This window comes from Oryzias melastigma, linkage group LG10 (assembly GCF_002922805.2).
Source record: "Oryzias melastigma strain HK-1 linkage group LG10, ASM292280v2, whole genome shotgun sequence".
NCBI classification, from domain to species: Eukaryota; Metazoa; Chordata; class Actinopteri; order Beloniformes; family Adrianichthyidae; genus Oryzias; species Oryzias melastigma.
Genome location: NC_050521.1, coordinates 21,255,308 through 21,269,164, shown reverse-complemented (window position 1 = coordinate 21,269,164; position 13,857 = coordinate 21,255,308). Strand labels below are relative to the sequence as shown.

Genomic DNA, 13,857 nt, shown 5'->3' with positions numbered 1-13,857 from the left:
TCAGTTTCATCACTGGTTTTCTGGAGTCCGAAAGTCCAGCAGTAATGGAGAATGAAGTGATGGGAAAAGAGTAGAAAAATAGGAGGGGATCTCTACTTTCGAGTGTGCGTGATTAAATTGTGCCTCAGTGGCAGAAAGATTACAGTGTGTCTGTCACTGGGATAGTGGCAGAGGAATTAGATCATTTACTTGAGCATTACTGCTGGCAATAGAAAGGGAAATGTTAAAATAAGCTAATTTAGAGAGAATCAAGATGCAGAATTGAAAGGATTTTCCTTTAGCAGTAAAAAAAAAAATCACAAAAATAGAATAAAATAATCTTCACTTTTCTAATAATTTCAAAAATATGGAGGTGAAGGTCATGGGACATCCCACAATGATGCCCTCTGGAAGCAGCCGGCCGATCCAGATTATAATTTAGTTTTAAAGAAAATGCCAAAACTCATTTTCAGACGAGATGTTCACTGGTGGACTTAGCAGTTTGGGGGCCCCAGGCGAACAATAACAGGGCCCCCATGCAGTGTTTGTATGAATACAAAACATTTTTTAAGGGTAAACAAACAGTAAATCAACAGTTTTTGTCTATAAATGTGGCTTTAAACGTGCTGTCTGTTGCCACATTTTTACCGCCTGTGTGCTACCCCCTACAGGTTGGAATGAGGTATTACAGTGGAGTTTCGTGATTGGTCAACTGGCGTAAGTCCCACATCTTTTCAGAAGTGGAGCCAGACTCCAACTGTTCTGTTACGTTAAATCCTTACCGAGGGTGGAAATAACTTCATTACTGGTCCACTTTTAGACAGCATTAATGTCAAGAATCCAAATGTTTAAACATTGAAATTACACTTAAATGTTAATGAAATATTTTTACTTTGAAAAAAACAAATGTACTAAATGCGCTAATTTGTTAGTAGGATGATGAAACACTTTCACATGATCAGTCTTTTGCCATTTCAGTGATTTGACAATGAAAAAAATTAAACAATGACGAGTGTGAAATTTAAACACTTTAGGTACTTTTATTAAGTGTTCAGCTCGAGGCCCCCTGAGTGTTGGGGGCCCTAGGCGATCACCTACTTTTGCCTAATGTTAAGACTACCCCTGGAGAAGTTCATGACTGAAGAAATGGAGAAAAGTACAACTGATAAAAGAGCATCAAGGAGAATGAAATACCTGCTTTTTATTACTTGGTGTACTGTATTTACTGTGTATACTACAGGACAATCCCCATTTTGTAAGGCTGTCCGAATCTGCACTTCCAAAATTCAGTGCGCTGGAAATTTCCCAGAAGTCTCTGCGCTGATTCTCACTATGTTGCATTGCATTTGAACAATATTTATGTAAAAAAATATTGAATACATAGATAAATGTATTGTTACTAGAACTACTATTAGAACACAATAGATTCACAAACAGTCTTAGTAAAATCTTTATATTTATTAGGTTTTTATTTTGGTAAATTGGTGATATCAAATTTGGCATTTTGATATAAAGGAGAAAGAAAAATAGTAAACTTGTGTTCAAATTGCTTTTAGAATCCGGTAGTGTAAAGTCAACAACCTAGGATTTTGTTTTTATACTTTTATACTCTTAAACTTGTCTTCTATATTTTATTGATATTGCTTCTGCACCAAGGAAGGGGGATTGCTTTTAAATTTCATTGTACAAGTGCAACGACAAATAAAGACTTCTATTCTATTCTATTCTATTCTATTCTATTCTATTCTATTCTATTCTATTCTATTCTATTCTATTCTATTCTATTCTATTCTATGCAGTATAAATAGTCATGAACTACATAGTTTTTGTTTTGTTTTTTTAGTAATTAGAGAAGAGTGAGGGAATTTGGACATAGACAGTGAGGCCCAGGTGAGTAAAGGTAAACACAATTTATGTAATTGTTTTTTCTTTTTTTTTTCCTTTTTAAAAATGTAACCTTTGCTAATAACAGAGGGTAAATGTTAAATGTTAAAAAGGAAATACATTGGACATTTAATACACAACAAAAACACACTAAACAGTAAACTAAAAAAGATCATAATAAGAACTTATCCAATCCCAATGGCATTCTAACTTTATGCAGATTGCAACATGAACTATGAATTGTGAAGAATTCTGAGAAGTTGTATTTTTTGTCAATAAAGTTTCCTCCAAAAATGTTTGCTCAAAAGTTTCAAGGTTTATAAATGTTTTTATTCTTTAGTAGTTTTGTTTTTTCATGTTTTCGCAGCACGTATTGCTAAGAACTGGTTACAGGAATTTACTGTTAAATATACAGATTAGTAATTGAAGTATTTGCTTTGGAACAACAACTTCTCGGTTTCCACAAATGCATGGCTGACTAAACTGTTGCACAATTCCTGCAAATGTAGCAAAAACAAGGCTGACGGTTGTTGGAACTTCAGGTTCTTGTTTAGCTCAGGATTTGACAATCACTTGTCAATCGAATAAACAACCACACTCCATTTGTGCACAATTTCAAGGTTGAACATACAATACAAAGATGACATATCTACCCACAATAGATTTGAGCTGCTGTGGAGAAACATGTTTGAATCTTAATAAAGGATTAAGATATTCTGGAAAAAAATGCTGGAGGAGAGATAAAAGAAAACAAGGAAAAAATGACTAAACTAAATAAACAAAATTACAGATTCATAAAATATGATTCCATCAGACGGTGCAGGTTGGCTTTGTAACTCCAAGGTCTTCTCCTCAGGTTCTGTGTGCTGGTTGGTAAGAAATCTGTCAGAACATAAGCTCAAACATGACTTACAAATTGAACTTTTTTTTTAAAGCTTGACTTTTGGTGACAGGTTGAATTATTTTTGTTTTGATTGATTGATTGTTTTATTAAGACAGGGACAGCTTGTATTAATAAAACATTTAAAAATGTAAATATATAAGATTATAGCCTTTTAGGCTAATTTCCATCTTTAGTCCCTATAGAAAAGGTTGATGGTCTCTAGAAAATGACAAGTTAAATCAATACAGAAAAGATAACAGCAGATGGAGTTGTCCATAGAAACATATAACAGCAAATGTATAAAACATAGAAGCAACAATTAAGAAAAAAAGTATAAAAAGCAAACAAAACAATAAAATAGGTAAACAGATGTGACAGGAAAACAAAAAAAAATAGCAAAAAAACATTAAAAAACAAAGAACAAAAAAAACAATCAGTTAAAGACCCACTCTGATGAACTTTTGAGTTATTATGTCTTTATGATTTCAATTCAACTTTATTTCTATAGCCCAATATCACAAAAACAATAGCCTTACTGGGCTTCATTGGGATTTTTCACCAAAATCAAAAGACCTGTATCAAAGTTAGATTAGAAATCTGACTCTAAATTGTGGGCGGTACCATTGGCGAAGAGGAACCCGCCCCCTTTCCCCTCCCCTCCAGCGAGAGCTCTCTGTTTACACACTCTGTACAGCTTTGAGCCAGATGCAGGTTCAGAAAAGGATAACAAAGACATCATGTATCTCATCGTCTACAAGTGGATGCAGCAGACTGGAGTGGAGGAGTATGTATTTTCTACATAACAAATGCACTCTTATTTATTTATTTATTTATTTACTTCCTCCCCTCTGATTCACATCATTTTAAATAAAGAAATACTCAGACAGAAAATTGAAACTTATTTTTTCTTTATGTCCTCTATCATCAGAAAAATGCCACAAGAACATGTTAAAAACACCTGTATCACATCATTTCATCAGAGAATCTTTAAGTGGTACACATCAGAACTACTCCTTGATCCATGAATTGTGACCCTGAGATACAGTTCTTGTCAGATATAGTAGAGAAATGATCAGCCCTGGTTGTATTTTTCCCACATTTGTTCTAACATGTATTTTTTTTTAACATTTGCTGTGGGGGTAAAAAGATCATCCATGAATCTTTGATTAACATGATAAAGCTCTCAAGTACAGATCATCTGCCTCATTGGCGTCTGCATGCCTGTCTTTTGTTGTTTGGCCTCTCTTAATCCAAGAGCAGCCCGTCAATACGGAGCCGTCATCCCTCTGCTGACATTGCTTCTTGCAACAATGACTGCAGAAAATTGTAAAGGATTTTTTATCATTAAGATCCAAAAAAATCTGTGGCATGTGAAGGTTGCAACAAAGTGTTAGAAGTCTGTGTTGAAATCAGTGTTTGCCTGTAATGGCTGTCACATTACACCTCCGGTGGCTGGGTAAAAGCTCCTTTAAAAGAGCACTTCCTCTTTTGCCCCACACATCTCACAGAGACATCTCCTTGACAACCAGCTCAATGCAGAAATTTGAAATGTCACAGTGTTTTACAGTGATTCTTTTTTATCATTATGGTCTATATAGGATAGATAATAGATGTGCAGAGGGAGTGGGGGGCAGGCAGCACTGGTCTCGCTGTATTAGAGCAACAGCACTCACCTTCCAGAAAACATGGCTGATTGAAGTGGAGAATACGGTTTTACATCTAGTCTTGAGTTAAAGTTGAAAAGGCTTGGTATGCTAATGCGATACATCTACCGGAGGCTTTGATGCTTAGAAAAGTTTGTGGAACAGAAGCTGTCGACTATTTATTTGGTAATAAGCATCATTAGAGCCGCGGCTGCTCTGCAGTGCCTGTTAGCGCCGTGCAGACCTAATGTCAGTTGCATTAGGTTTGATGTCATCTGGGTAAAAATTGCATTAAATAATGCTGCATTGGATATTTAAGGAGGATCACATCAGGCAAAAAGCTGTGGAAAGAAAAAGTTGAAAGGCTTGTTTGCATAAAAACATACTTTACAGCAAAAAAATATCTTTTGAAACTCAGGAAAGAGTACAGCAGTGAATACAGAGACAAGTATTTCATCTTAAAAAAAATAGACCAAAATAATAATAATAGTAATAATACATTTAATTTATAAGTGCCTTTCCGGGCTCCCAAGGACACTTTGCAATTTAAAACAACACACAGTAAAAAGATAAGATTAAAATTGTTAAAATTTTGTAGAAACAGAACTAAAGACCATATAACATTTTAAACAAATGAGTTTTGAGTTTGGATTTGAATTAAATAAGAGAGTCTGTGTTCTTTGCATTAGGTGGGAGTGAGATCCAAAGTTTGATGGCATAGCAGCTGAAATCTGCCCCCCCCATTGTGCTGAGGCGGGGCAAGGGAGCGAATAGGTGAGGTGAAGATGAGGATCTCAAGGGGGCGGGACGGTGAAGCGATCCTCAGCAGGCTGGACAGGTAATGAGTGGCTTTGAAAGTTATGGGAAGAATTTTGTAGTTCATTCTCAGATGGACAGCGAGCCAGTGGAGCTGCTGGAGATTAGGTTTAATGAGATGGAAAAGGGGAGTTTTGGTAACAGTCTGGGCGGCAGAGTTCTGAATCGGTTGGAGTTTTCTGGGGAGGCCAAAGACAGGGTAGTTGTAGACATCCAAGCAAGAAGTGACAAGGCTGCGGTCTAAATAGAGTTCCTGTGGGGAGTTGGGTGTAGTTGATAAATAAAGCTGTGTGTCGTCAGCATAACCGTGGACTTGTACATTGAATTTCCTGAAAATATTGCCAAGAGGGAGGAGTTAAATAATGAAGAGGAGTGGCCCGAGGACAGAGCCTTGGGGCACACCTGAGCTGACTTGGAAGGACTTGACTTGGACAAACTGGGTGCGATTGGAGAGGGAGTAAATCTAAAGACTTAAGATTTAAAGACTCACTCCAAGCTATTTTAAAAGTGTTCCTAAATGTATTTTAATGATTAAAGATGTGAAAAACACAACAAAAAAAAACTCCCATATTGTCAGTTTAATTAGCTTTGTCATCTATTGTTCTTGTCCATCTTAAAATTATGTTTTCTGTACCTTTATGTGAAGCCATTCAGTCTGATGTTGCTGTCTATAATGTTATGAGTAATTCGTAATGTTTTTTTTGTTTGCTTGTTTTATTTTATCTTTTATTTTTATTTTTTTGTTTATCCTTTTTGTCTTTTTTGTCCCGACTCTGACAAGAAAAGCAATAAACAGTTTTGGGATTAAAAAAAAAAAAGGCAACGATCCCAAGCGGGGCTCAAACCGCTGAATTTGACTGTAAAGTCGCCTGTTTATGCCACTGCGCCATCTAGTGGTTGGCACAAGTATGACTTGGTCACAGGTCCTTTTAAAACTGCCGTCTACGGGGTGAAAACGTAATGAATTATTGTTGTTGAAGGTTGGTGTAATTTTCTTGGACATAGTTTCTGCAGAGCGGCAGTAGTTCATTAGAAATTTGCCTCTGAGTTGAAACATTGGCGTGGAGTAACCCCGCCCCCTCTTTCCCTCTTCCGTCTTTTTACATGGTCTCCGACTAGCTTACAGCTCCTCAACTTGACTTTAGTGTTGCAACAAAATCAGTAAAAAAATATTAGAGCAATCCTGGCGTTCCAGATGGTATCTTGATTAGGAAAAAGAAGATGTACATGGATCGTTTGGAACTGATGCATCAGAATGGAGCTGAGCATGGGGGGTTGTGGCCACCCAGCACATTTTCTATGTCACAAATACAATCTTTTTCAAACTGTATTTTTTCATCTGCTTTTGATTCACAAAAATGCCACAAGAATGTTAAAAACACAACACGACGGGGTTTTAACTGATATGATCAGTCAATCAAGATTTAACTTGAAACATTTTGAGTGGATGTTTTCCAACGCTCTGGTTTACTTTCTGGTTCTGCCTCAGCTCAATCAAAATGTGCTTATACTTGCATATTTTTTCTCTTACATTTTTAATCTTAAATGTGTGTTTTTTTCTGAATTCTCACAAGTGAAAATCACTGGTTTAGAATGTACAGCACAGCCTGGAATACAACTATCATAACACAGCGAATCGTCACAAATGATAAATTGACCTGGAAAGACAATTTTGTAATTTTGGAGCAAAGACTTTACTCATACCGACATGTGCCATTATCCTGCTGTTACTGTCAACTTCGTCTTCTGTGGCGCGTTAGCTATCAGTCAGGTTTTCTTTTTTTCATTTATGTGTTTTGAACCAGTGTGAAAGGCTATGATGGAAGTTCAGAGCACTTTAACAGCTTTAAATATTAATATTTGGCACCAGCATATAGATTTTCATGACACGAGGGGGCAAAAAGGCTTAAATGCTAAAAGATGAGGTTGTGTTCAATGAACGTATGTAAACGATATGATGTCACATGGCTTAGTAGTGTCTATAGAACTGATCTAAAGTGTAGGTTAGATTTCCCTGGCTGGCTGTAAAGGGTTCAATCATTTTGTTTTTCTTTCCAAAAATGAAATTAGTAAGTCTGTCAGTAGTTAAAAGATACCCTCTGGAGTTCTACAGATGAGGGTGCACCTGTCAGTCAAAATTGCCTGTGCAATTTTGAAATCTAAAGTAAAATATATAAAAAAATCATGAACTGGAATTCACTTTTAAAATAGATGCCATGTATATTAACTCGATAAGTGCAAACCTTTTAGAACCAATTTGTCTCTACTCTAAAGTTCTTCTCATGTTTTTACTGCATTTTCTCTAAAAAATAAAATGTGCTGCAATAAAAAAAATACCTACTGTCATAAAATAAACAAATACATGAAACAGTTTTAGTATTTCAATATTTTATTAAGGATTTGAGATTTGGTTAAAAAATAAAAAAACAATCCAAGTAAAATAATGTGTAATTCAATGATGTAAAACTGGTAAATTGTCTCAAGTTCAAGATTTAGTACAAACCAGAACTTGACAGTAAAAGTACAAACAGCAACAAGTCATCTAGTATGGCTCACATTCATATTTTTTTTAATTGAAGGACTTGGGCTGCCTGCAGGGTTATAATGACAGGTAAAATTGGACAAATTTTGCCAAGAGCAAAGTTAAAGTTCAGCACCTCAGCTGTTAGAAGAACTACACAGCAGCTCATCTAGTTGTGCTCACTGGATCGACGGCTAAAGTTCACCATCTTTAACAGAAATGTTTAGGATAATGTGTGCAGATGATGTCAGTACAAAGCTGGTGTCAGTCTCCCAATGAAAACCGCTGTGCCCTTTGGGAACTGGTCGGTTAGTGTCTACAGGAGCCACCAGTGTCTTTGCAGAGACAAAATGATCCCATGAAAGCTGCTGCTTCCAGCTGCAGCCTCATTTTTCACCCAAACTTCATCACGAAGCGGCTGAGATGATAGAATAACTGCTTCCAGTTCAGTGTTGATAGGTTGACCCTCTCCCTGTTCTGTGATCAGGCTCTCTGTGACGACGTCTCAGCTGTATTATTGGAAAGAGACATAAAAAAGAACTATTAGATTCAATTTAATAAAAAATTCTACTTAAATAATAATTTGTGGTTGACGATCCGATTGATAGTCAATATTGGTTCATTTTAAGCGATTTGATTCATTGACCTAAAATCAGTCCAGGGCATCATTAACACAGCACCACATACACTTGATACACATAATTCATAAGTGTTTCTTGCATTCGTCAATGTGTGCAGAACTTTGTTGAGGGTTTTGGTTGATAGGTCTTGATGTGAATGCTTCTTAAAATTTTTGGTTGGTTGAGAATTACACAGTTTATGCATATTTTACACTGCAATTATAATTTAAATCTTACACAATTGATCGTGATTCCTGCTAGATGCATAAGCAAATTTGTGGTTTTCCCTGACCATTCCACGTATGTCTAACTGACTTTTCACACATGTACATCAATGTATCACGTTTTTATCATGTATACGGCACACATATCACATTAAAATGACATAATTGACTCATGAATCACTAATGAAGTGCAATATTAACGCACGGTTCATGCATGACTTGTGTGTTGTGTGACTGGTGGTGGATCTTTCACCCCTCCAGCAGTTTAGAACTGGTAGAACTAGTGTGGACCAGGAGAACCTAACTATTTTATTAAAACAAAGCATCATGAGGGCTGGTGGCAGGCGCTGACCATGGTGCTGAAATGAAGCAATTTTTTTTGTCCATTGTTCTGAATGTCAAAGTGAAGAAATTCAATGAAGTGCGGGTTTACGTGTTTTTTTGAGTGGTTTATTTGACATGACCTTTAGCCAAAAGTTCAACTAGTGCGACTCAGAGATAAATACCTGGTACTGAACATTGCAGGTGAACTTTTGCATCTTTGTAAATTCAATACTTAACCAAGAATTAATCGTAAATCCATTCACATTTTAGTTTAATAAAGTTCAGCTCACATATAAACGGAACATTATACTACACTTTATGGTCACATCTTTGCAAAATTCCCACATTGGACCTTAATGATGGCTTGATTGTTTTTTGCTTCCATTACATATGTTCATTTTTAGGTTTTAGTAAAACAAACCTACTGTGCTTCAATCCCAATGCTATTTTCCAACATCAATATAATTGATTTATTTCATTTTTTAACATTTTTTTAATGATATATTCCATTAACACCTTGCCTTAAACATATCTATGGGGTTGGAGCACTACTGTACTTCGAAATGTTGATGGTAATAATAAAAGGTTACCCATATGTGAAATATCATCAGAGCGCCATGGTGGATTCACAGCTCAGTGCTTCAGTTAAAACAAACCCTGCTCAGTTTGTCCTGTTAGTACGGTTCATTTGAGCTGGTCTGAGGTCTGTGACAGTGTGCAGGCAGGACACGCTCCAAGACAATGTCTAATGACTGTGAAACTTCAATTTACATACTTGAACATTATTGTGTTTAATCGGGTTTGGGAAGGAAGGAGGACTTTTTTCTTTTTTTTTTTTAAATAACTTCTTCTTTTCTCAAACTTTGTATTTTCATACAACTTCGCAGCTGGAGATGTTTATTTTTCCGGTGGTGTTTATGTAAACTAGAACACAATTTTCACTCCCCTGCACCTCTGCACCAGGCTCAGATCGATTTTGGTAGCTGTTGCAATGTCTGTAATTATTATTTCATAGTTAATCATTTTTCTCTTTGATGATTTTCTTGTTGACTTCATCTTTCTTTCCTCCCCTTTCCATCCCTTCTGCTTACTCACGTCCTCCTGAAGTAAATTCCCCTCATTTTCCTTAATTAGTCCTCTCCTTTTTCGTGCTTTTCTCCTCTCAGTGCCCCACGCCTAACTGCATCCCTCTCCAGGGTGACGTTGCTGAAGGGGCCTCTCTCATTCTGTAATGAGGAATCTCGGATCAATGCTGTCAACAATGCTCACCAGCCCCACCAGAGACGCGCTTTCATTCTGCCCTTCCAGTGCATGCCTGATCTCCAGGGATGTTAAGAGTTAACCGGGGTATTCTTTCTGTGGAAGGGTGTTAGGAATGGCCTCCATCAGTCTCTCCCTTTGTCCTCCGCCGGTGCTCCAGCATCGCCTACTCAGCCATACTGCTGGAGTGTGTCCCTGGAGACAGAGCCAAGCATTTATTGAAATCTTCTTTTAAATGACAGAGCTCTGACCTTTCTGATGCTTCACAACCATAAATTTTCACAGATTTCATTTCCCATTTCCTCGGCGCATTCACAACTAAGTTACACCGCCACAGTCTGCAACCTGGGGGCCATGGAATTCAGTGGTTGCATCTGCAGTTATTGGGTTTTAACTTCCAGATGGTAGTTTGGCACTTCTGGTGTTGGGCTTTTGGAATCTGAAGTTAAAATCTCATATTTCCGCAAAAGCCATTTTTTTTTTCTGCACTTATCTATTTCCCATCTAGCAGAGCAAAATGGAAGAAAAGAGGGGAGCACCGAGAGGTAGCTATTGATTAATCACTAACAGTAAGAGCCCTAATGTATGAGAAATGTGAACCAGTTTCAAAGTGTTGACAGATGAAACAGCTATATAACTTCACCTCTCTGACATATTCTCCTTCAAGCCTTTCTCTCATAATTAGTCACATCCCTGAAAGGGCATGACATTAATAAATTCCACTTTTAAATCCACGTATATAAACTTGAGGAGGATTTGAAAGAAAGCAATATTTTTTAACCAGCGTTGCTCTGACATTCTTGTGAAGAGTGGGAGGAGATTGCAATACAGAGGACACGGAGTGATACCGGGGAGGGCAAAGACAGACATGTGATGCAAGAATTATTGATTTATAAACCATATCTTTATGCTTACAGTATGCATGAAAGCAAGGAGAACATCAAGAGCATCTCCACCGACTTGAGTAGTGGAATGAAGTCTTTGTTCTAGCCTTAAACAAAGCTCAACTCACACTCTTTGGTCCCCAAATAACAGCTAAAAAAAGCTTCTCACTTTGGTCTCACCAAAATCTACGGTTTGTTCTCCTGAGGATCAAAGTCTACATGTATGTTTCACGGGCTTTTGTGTTTAAGTGTGCGCCGTGCTGAGTGCTTTTCCTCTGTGCGTGCAAAAAGCCCCTCAGATACCAAATGCCACCCTGAGGCATGGGCACCTCTCCTCTTCTCCTTTTATCACCGTACACTTCTTGCTCTCTTTACCATGCTTACCTGTGACAGGAGCTCCTTTCAAAAGCACCTCATTGCATTTCAAACGCCAGCGACTCCCACTCCCATTTCCAAAGCTCCCACTCAGACGTACACGCACGCACACAGCTGCCAGCTGCCCAAATACTGTATATCCCCTGGCCTCCTCCTCCCAGCCCTTCCTGAACTAACTCCTCCACAACCTCGACTTGTTGGGAAAATAATATTTTATGCATGCTTCAGCAGCCCACACATAGAAACAGCTTATGAAAGACACAGCAAACCTGCTCTACTGCCAACGTTTGTTTGAGCGTCTTGTGCGTCTCCTTTCGTGTTTATTTTGGTCCTCGGCTGGCTTTATTTTGCAGAAGAAAAGGCACTTAAGTGATGTTTTGTTTTTGAATGCAAACGCACATTGGGCAGAGCATGTTTTGCACCGCTTCCGTCATTAATATACATTACATGCTGTCTCTGAGAAGACTCGAAGTGGCCAAAAGCCATGAGAGTATAGTTTTGGCAAAAGCAGCGTGTTGTTGGAGGGAATTAATCACAGAGGCAGAATCAGGTGAAGCCTGCCTACATGCCTCAGCATTTGTCAGAGCAAGAGGCGACACTGAGCTGCAAATTTGCATCAGTTTGAAGCCGTTTTATTAATTCATGCCAAAGAGATATTTCATGAAAAGACACGGGTGAATTTTGGACCGCGCTAAAAGCAGATTGGAATCTTTTCATTTTCCTAAGTCCTTTGTTTTTGCGCCTTTTACTGTTTTGTTGTCCAAGCATCCATATTTCATGACGGCACACAGGGTCCCACAGTGGCTTAAGCCTCAGAGAACAACAGGCTGCCATATACGCCAGGCCTATCTTATTTAATCAGCATGTGTTGAGCTAAATGACAAGCCATTATCACCGGCCACCCATCGACTTCTGCTCCGCTCCTCAAACAGCTGAAGCAAAAGGTCAAACACTGATAATCAGTGGACTACATACACTATCCCTAATTAGACCTGACAAGTGAAATTTGAATGTGAAATTAGGTTAAAGTCCACAAGCAAGGAAAACAGTAAACCCAGTTTGATCCAGTTGTTTTTCCGTGGATTCTGAAAAATGACAGTGGGTCTGAATGACTCGACTTTTGATTTTAAGCATCCTAAAAAGCCTTACACCTGATTTACACTGATCCATCTGCAGTGCATCTCCCCTGGGTTGTATGGGGAGTTCATCTCACAATGATAGCTATTTTACATCGTCTGTGGTCCATCCTGCCTCCTCCTCAGGTTGCACAAAGTGGTTATGACAGAAGAAAGTGAAATAAAAAAGATTTGACTTCCTGTCCACATCCCAAACTATGACTACTAGGCTCCACGTCCTTATAGCCCTTATAGAATTCATGGTTTTGTGTCATAAATGATGTTTTTGTTCTTTTAAAATTAAACTTTCAACATTCATGGGGAAAATAGATTCCTGTTATCCAGAAAGTTAGCGTGCATTATTCCATTAGTACGTCACCATAAATGTAAAATAATTTTTTAGGCATTTTTATTTTGAAAGTTCAAAGAAAGTTTTTAATTGTGAAACTTGGACTTGTTTCTCGGCTTTTTGCCACGAAATTTGTCACATCAACAGACTGGAAATAGAAGTCCTATGTAAAGCTTGCATTGCAGAAGGATGGATGTCAAACGCAGACATGATGGAGGCGACGTAAACATTCCTGTTGATTAATCAGCGTTCTGTTTTTGGTGTTAATAGAACGAAGATGCACCACAGACAGCCCAATGTGAATCAGGCTTCAGTCGTATTCCTGCGTGGGAGTTGATCCATACGGTTGCTGTGGGTTTTTGGTTGTCTGGGCCAGTGGAGGGTTGTAGAGAAAAGTGGCTGCATCTTAAAGAGAGAATAGCAGAATTGTTCCCTTCTCCTTCCCCTTCATTTAACTCTCAAAATAGAGAGTTATGAAAACATTGTGTCTCATATTTTGGACGTCACTTTTGTTCGATGACGTCAGCAATAATTGTCGGTCCACTAGCTTTAGCGCAGAACTCCCAGCGCTCATATAGACATAACAACATTGGTTTTTATAACTTTAAAAAGTTCAAGCTACAGCAAAAAGTCGTTAATTACATTTAAATGAGAACCTCTGTGCTCTAGAGTGCACCCACGCGAAGAAAAACGCTTCTCAGCGCGACGCGGTTTACCCTCGCGACGGAGGACTTGTATCCCTCTGTTTAGGGGGTGGAATTGAAAAAAATATATTCTTGACACCACTTGCACTAAAAATGCCCCTTCAAATGGAGGGGTAGGGAGAAGGGAAGAATTTGGATTCGGCCTAGGTGTCTTGAAATTCCCTTTAGGCCAGAGGTCTGCAACCTTTTACACTTTAAGAGCCATTTGGGTCGATTTCTCACTCACCCCAACCAAGTAGGAGCCACACATCCTTTGGAAAAATAAGACTTTGTATT

At 38.1% G+C, this 13,857-nt stretch overlaps 1 long non-coding RNA gene across 1 annotated transcript in view; it reads left to right on the top strand.

The window, feature by feature from the left end:
• Positions 1-13,857, top strand: part of LOC112153169 — a 138,889-nt gene that overhangs the window by 118,520 nt on the left and 6,512 nt on the right. The gene's annotated exons all lie outside the window — the stretch shown is intronic.